Raw genomic sequence first — 6,639 nt, 5'->3', positions numbered from 1 at the left:
GGCTCTTTGCTCAGCGGGGAGCCTGCTTCCCCCTCTCCCTCTGCCTGCCTCTCTGTTTACTTGTGATCTCTGTCTGTCAAATAAATAAATAAAATCTTAAAAAAAAAAAAAAAGTGATCATTGAAATTTAAAACTCAGTGGGATAAACAGAGCCAGAGAAGGAGATCTGAGAATTTACCCAGAATGCAGCACAAAGAGGTAAATAGTGGAAAATAGGGAGAGGGAGAGAGGATAGAAGGAGAAGGTCTAACCGATGCCAAGTAGAATCCCAGGAAGAGAGATTGGAAAGAATGAGGGGCAATATTCAGAGAGATGATGGCTAAGGAATTCTAGAACTGAAGACAGAAGTGAGTTTTCATAGAGCAGAATCACGCCAAGCTCTGGGGCATAGCACGGGGCAACTCCAGGTCACAAAGAGAAGCCTTCCTGAGCTCCTTGCTTCCCAAATCCTTCTCTTCTGCTCTCTGACAGGCCGAACCACTGTGACTTTGCATTTGCACTGGTACTGCTTCCACTCACCATTCTTTGGTGGGCAAGTTTTGCCTCAACCATGAACCTGGGAGCTTTCTGAAGGTGGGAGCCCTTCCCCGAGCCCCAGTCCTGGGGAAGGATGGTGAAATACCTAGTCGGAGATAGTCCTGGGCCCATGGCTCAACTCCTCCTGTCTCAGATTCTTCATCTGTAAAATGGAATTAGAAATACTTAGACAGGGCATTCTGAGATTTACACGTGGGGTGATTTCCTCCCACATTGTGTCCCTGTTCTGTTTAATCTATAATAGCATTTTAATGCCACTATTTTTATTTCTAGATTCTACCCCCCACCCCTGGTCAATTCTGCCTCTTCTTTTCTTTTTCTTCATATATTCATGGGGAAAAAAAAAAAAGTAAAAATTAAAAAAAAAAAAAAGAAAGGGCGCCTGGGTGGTTCAGTCAGTTAAGCGTCTGCCTTCAACTCAGGTCATGATCTCAAGGTCCTAGAATCAGGCTCTCTGCTCAGTGGGGAGCCTGCTTCTCCCTCTCCCTTTGCTGCTCCCCTAGCTTGTGTGTACTTTTTCTCTCTCTCTTTGTCAAATAAGTAAATTAAATCTTAAAAAAAAAAAAAAAGTAAAAGCGTATATTCATGAAGAACCATAAAGTGTTGGCTCTCAGATCTAGTTTTAGCAGCAGAGGCCTTTCATCAAATAAAAATATATTGTTGGAGACCCAGTTCCAGCAGAATAAAGGAACCGCTGGTTGAATTGGGGTGGGTGGGGTGGGATGGAGACCCAGAGTTCAGCTGACTCATTTCCCCCTTTCCCTCATACCACCCCTGTGGCACCATGGCTGGAACAAAGTTAGAAAACCACCCTCAAAAGCTTTAAAGCGGCATTCCCCAAAATGTGTATCTGGGAACCCTACTTCATAGTGTCCCATGACAAAGGGGTTCTGTGGTTGAATACATTTGAGAAACACTGGATTAACCAAAGCACATTGAGTCTCTGAAAGATTTCTTTGAGAATTAATTTAACACTTACACTGAGCCCTAGGAGTCTTAAAGAGGGTAACTGATGTGCTGAGTTCTGCAAACCTACCATTTTATCCAAGAATTACCCCGTAGGGGCGCCTGTGTGGCTCAGTCTATTAAGTGTCTGCCTTTGGCCCAGGTCATGACCCTGGGGTCCTGGGATCGAGCCCTACATCAGGATCTCTGCTCAGTGGGGAGTCTCCCTCTCCTTCTGCCTGCTGCTCCCTCTGCTTGTTCTCTCTCTAACAAATAAATAAATAAAATCTTAAAAAAAAAAAAAAAAGAATTATCCCTGTAGGCTGGTGTTGTGTAGAACACACCAGGAAAATGCTATACTGGATAATAGTAATAATAACAGTAAATTTTCCTATGTCCCCCTTCAAGATCTATAAGACTAGACACTAAAGTAAGAGGAGAGGCAATTATTACTTTGGATTGAATACGAGCTTTAGTCTTTTCTGACCCCCGCCCCCGCCCACCACCCCGCCATTTAGAAAAGACCTGTGGGAAACCCAGCAATTTCCAGGCCTTCTTTCTTCCCATCTCTGTTCTGCAGCCACAAACACAGCCTGCCTGGGCATGGACTTGGGTGAGGCCCTGTTTCACTGGTCAGTTCTTTTGACACCTCATACTGGGGCCCACTTTTGTCCCAGGGCTGAGCCGGCCCTTTGGTCCAGGCAGCAGGCCCCAGAGCTCTGGCTTCGCCCGTGAGAGCTATGGGAAACCTGGTTCCCACTTGCCCACCCCCTTCCCGGCAGCCCAAAAGGCTGCCCAGGCTTTTCTTTCCTCTTCTTACTGGCAGGAAGAATTTCTGGAAGTGCGGCTGGGCCGGTGACAATGAGGCAGGATGCCCATCCCCCTTACCAGCCCAGCCCAGCAGGCAAGAGCCCCTCCCAGGGCTGGGGCTCACAGATGTAAGCCTCCCTGCCTGCCCAGCCCCACCTTGGGCTCCTGGGAACAGGACAGACCCCTGCACAGGGCTGGGAAGCAGGGGCTGGTGCACTGGAGCGTCTCTCCAGAGGCAGAATCCCACAGTGGGTCTGCCGAATCTCTCTCCCACAGGTTTTTCCTCTTCCTTTCATACCTTGAACAGACAGCAAGGGGTGGGTCTGTGGGCAGATCTGTCTCTGGGGGTCTAGAGTCCAGTCAGGTGGTCCAACACACAATTTTGAGAATGTTGATGAAACCTCTTCAGGCTTTGACGGGCACGGAGGCTGTGGAAAGGTCTAGTTTGGACTGGGAATGAAGGACCATCTGCCCCTAGGGCCTAGGGCCTCAGGGCAGCCGCCCCTACTCCCCACCCAGTAGGTCCGCTGGCTTACTTTGTTTCTCTTTTTGGTGCCCTTGTTACTATGGCTACAGCCACATCACTCAGCCATCCTTCCTTAGGGGAAGTTGAGCAGGAGTTTTCGAATTTTAAAAAAGTTGTTATTGTCTGGGATGCCTGGGTGGCTCAGTCGGTTAATCATCTGCCTTTGGCTCAGGTCATGATCCCAGAGTCCTGGGATGGAGCCCCGAATCGGGCTCCCTGCTCAGTGAAGAGCCTGCTCCTCCCTCTCCCTTTGCCTGCTGCTCTACCTGCTTGTGTACTCTCTCTCTCTATCTCTCTGTCAAATTAAAAAAAAAAAAAAAGTTGTTTTTGTCTGAGGGGAAACAGCCCAAAAAAAAAAAAAAAAAAAAAAAGATGCTGCTACCCTCTGACTGGAGCACGATGGTGCAGAGACCCTGCCCCATCCCCCAGGCCTGAGCAGCCCTGAAGAGCCCAAGGAAGGTCTCGTGATGTTACAGGGATCAGTGTCCCTTCAGGCCTGTAATTCTCCGACTCCCTGCGACCCCATGTGCATACCAGGCTTCTTGTCGGTGCCTCACCTTGGCTCAGGTGTTTTCCTGAGCCTGGAGCACCGGTTCCATCCCTCTACTTAACCAGTTGTCACCGTCCTTCCTAGCCCGGGACTGGTCCTGCCTCCCAGCAGCCTGCCCTGACTGCCCCACCCCACGCTGACCTCTCCTCCCTCTTCCCTGCCCTGCGGTCCCTCTGTGGCCATGTGCCTGTCACTTCGTGGGGACCGACACCTCCATGCTCAGCCCCACACAAACATAGCAGTTGGGGAGGAGGGCCAGCACGGCAGAATGATGGATGAGGCTGTCGTGGCTCCCTTCCCCGCGGTGGTTGTGGTTAGGAGATCTCCCCTAGAAGAAGGCTGATATTTTCCAGGAATTTCCTGAGGGGAGGGGACCAAGCATTCCGGAATGAGAGCCAGCTGTGGAGCTGAGGCCTGGGGGTGAGGAGCAGGGCTCTGGGCTTCCTGGCTGAGTCAGTGAACATCTCCCGGTAATTTATGGGCTGAGTCAGGGCTGGGGGCCATGGAGGTAGGGAGAGCATGGGGGCGAGGGTGAGGGAAGGTTATGGGGCAGGGAGCCTTTTGGCAGCCTGTCAAGGGGAGGGCAGCCTGACTGGCTGGAAGGGAGTCTGGCTGAGTCAGGCACAGACCCCCTTCTCCTCAACCAGCTTTGCTCCCTTGCCTGGAGTCTACCAAAGCAGCAAGACCGAAGAAGGAGCCGGAAGATGGACAGAAAGCTGCAGAAGGGGAGAAGCCTCTGGCTGACCTTGGGGGCTCAGGAAGACAGAGGAGGCCAGGCTGGAAGTGAGTGGGCTTGGATAGGCCTCAGGGCTGAGCTGGGGCTGAGGAGAGCTCCTGGCTCTAGCATCCAGGCCTGGGAGCAGCCTGCTCCTCCTTCCTTCCTGGGCCTGTCCCCTTTCTCAGCTGAAGAAGCCCATCTGGCTTCCATTCAGCTTCTGCCGTGGACCTGCCGGGTGACATGGGCTGGGGGCCTCCTCCTTTCTGAGGCTCCAGTCCTCACTTGGACAGGATTGGCCGGCTCCTGTAAGCCCTGAGTGGGGCTACTCGGCCGCACTTGGGGAGTCCAGTCCGATGGTGGTAGCCTGCAAAGCAAGGCTCAGCAGAAGCCGGTCTGGGAGAGCTGCCACCTAAGGCCCACTGGAGGCCCTGACCTGGAATGGCAATGGGGCTGGGATAGGAGAGGGACTGGGGGAGGCTGTGCCTGGTTACTGTCCCCTCCAGGCCGGAGGAGCTGGGGGGAGTGGGCAGCACAGCATGTGTCGTCACATACATACACCTCACACACCCTCAATTCCCAAGGAAAACCCATGTCTGTCCGTCTCACCCAGCGCTGAGCCTGGGGTCCCACGGGAAGACAGGTTCCGACACGTGCTCCAGGGAGGACCCCTCTCCTGCTGACAGAGCGAGGCAGAAGTGTCCCCTGGGGGATGGGACCCAACTTTCCATGTCATCCATGCGTATCTGTCGCATCATCGTACCTGTGGTGGTGGCAGAATCGTCCCACGGCAGAGTCCAAGCAGGGCAGGCTGCTGTGGGGTTGGGGCTCCACTGGCCCTGGCCTCAGCATCTCAGGGGGGATCCCAGATATTTGGGTGTCTTAATCTGGCTCTGTATGCTCCATGAGAACTTTGCAACCAGACAAGAGATTTGAAGAAGAATTTGGGGGATTGTGATACCATATTAAAGACACACACACACACACACAGAAAATCCACATTTTCTATATGACAGAAGAACTGCTTTTCTTGCTAAGAATAGTCATGATGAAATTGAGTCCGGACAGAAGAGGGCGGAGCACATATGCAGGTCAGTGACAGTAGCTTGACCCCAGACCAGTCCCGCCCCATCGCCACCTGGTCCTGTCAGGCCCCTGTGCTGAGAGAGGTGGTTGGGTTCTAGAATAAGTTGGAATCCAGCTGACAGGATTCTCTGGATGATGGGGCATAGGATCTAAGAGAAAAGGCATAGGGACCACTCCGAGGTTTTGGTCAGAGCGACAGAAGGGCTGAAGTCACCACAGACTGAGACGAAGAATGCATTTTGTTGTACATTTAACAGATTGCTTTTATTATGAAAGTCCAGGAATTGGGAATGGCTGGAACTGAGCAGGGCATCTGTCGGGTCCCTGCCCACAGGGACCTCTGGTTCATCACACCACCCACCGCAGGCCTAGGGGCTCCCAAGAGGCCCTGGTACAGAAAGAGGGAGGCTTACCTTCTTGCGTCTGGTATGGGGGAGAGAAGTGGTGGTGGGAAAGGGTCTGACCCTCCCGAGTCCGCTAGGCTGGCCCACGAGACCCAGAGCCCAGGAAGGCGGTGGCGTGTGTGGGCTTCTGTCTAAACAGACCCACCTTTGGCCTACAGAGGCCCTTTCTCCTCAGACCTGGTGTGCTGTTGCGGCCAGCACGTTCTAGAGGAAGCGTCCACAGGAGCCCGAGACTATACTTGGATTCTCTGGCCACAAACCCCTGCAGGCCTGTCCGGCCAGAGACGTGCCTGTGCATCCCAGCAAGCAAGTGCCTGGGGACTCATGGCCAGAGAGGTTGTGAGGATGGCTTTGTGAGGCCATTCAGGTTGGCCCTGCCAAGTCTCCCTGCCAGGAGAGGCCAGTTTGGCTGCCAAGCCTCCTGAACTTATGTTACCTGAGAAAGCAGCCTTGAAGCCATCTGTTTCCCCTTGCTTCGCAGGCCGGGGGCCTGCCTGACCCAGGGGCCAAATGCCCTGTCTCCTCACATCAGCAGAGATGAGGGATAAGAAGACAGCTCTGTGGAAAGAGTCGGGAGAACCAGTTTTTGTGAGAATATAGGTTCCTGGGCACCTCTCTGGCCCTGCAGAATCTGAATATTTACCCAGCTCCCCTGATGATCTGGTGGGGGTCAGGGGTCAGGAGCCCTGGCATAGAAGAGGTATGCTCTGCACACTATCTGGGGAGACACCACAGCTGAGGAGAGTCTGAGATATGTCACACAGTTCGGGGGGCAGGGGATGTGATGAGGACGTGTGCTCTGGTTGTCTGAAGACAAGAGAACTTGGATCTTTGTGGGGTCTCAAGGGGGCCATTTGAGTGGTTGGAGCTGGGATTAGGGTGGGCCCCAGGTGGGAAATGGGGCCTCCTCGGGGCCATATAGGGCATACCCTGGAGCTAGTCTGTATCCCGTGACCTGCTCTTTCTCCCTGTAAACTCTTAACCCCGAGCTGGAGGGGATCCCCAAGGGTAGGGCTCACCTGCCCAGACTACATTGAATAAATAAATGTGCTCTGCCCAGATTTTA

General features: G+C 53.1%; 1 long non-coding RNA gene across 1 annotated transcript; it reads right to left on the bottom strand.

Annotated features, from left to right (window-relative positions):
• Positions 1-529: 529 nt before the first annotated feature.
• Positions 530-3,441, bottom strand: LOC132022586 (uncharacterized). The gene is made up of 3 exons (XR_009405634.1): positions 3,376-3,441; positions 2,591-2,720; positions 530-679 (listed from the first exon to the last, which is right to left on the bottom strand). It is a non-coding gene; the product is annotated as an uncharacterized LOC132022586 (long non-coding RNA).
• Between the last annotated feature and the right edge of the window lie 3,198 nt (positions 3,442-6,639).

The sequence above is a fragment of the Mustela nigripes genome, chromosome 7 (assembly GCF_022355385.1).
Source record: "Mustela nigripes isolate SB6536 chromosome 7, MUSNIG.SB6536, whole genome shotgun sequence".
In the NCBI taxonomy this organism is placed as follows: Eukaryota; Metazoa; Chordata; class Mammalia; order Carnivora; family Mustelidae; genus Mustela; species Mustela nigripes.
Note: the sequence above shows the minus strand (reverse complement) of the source record. Positions and strands in the feature narration are given on the sequence as shown.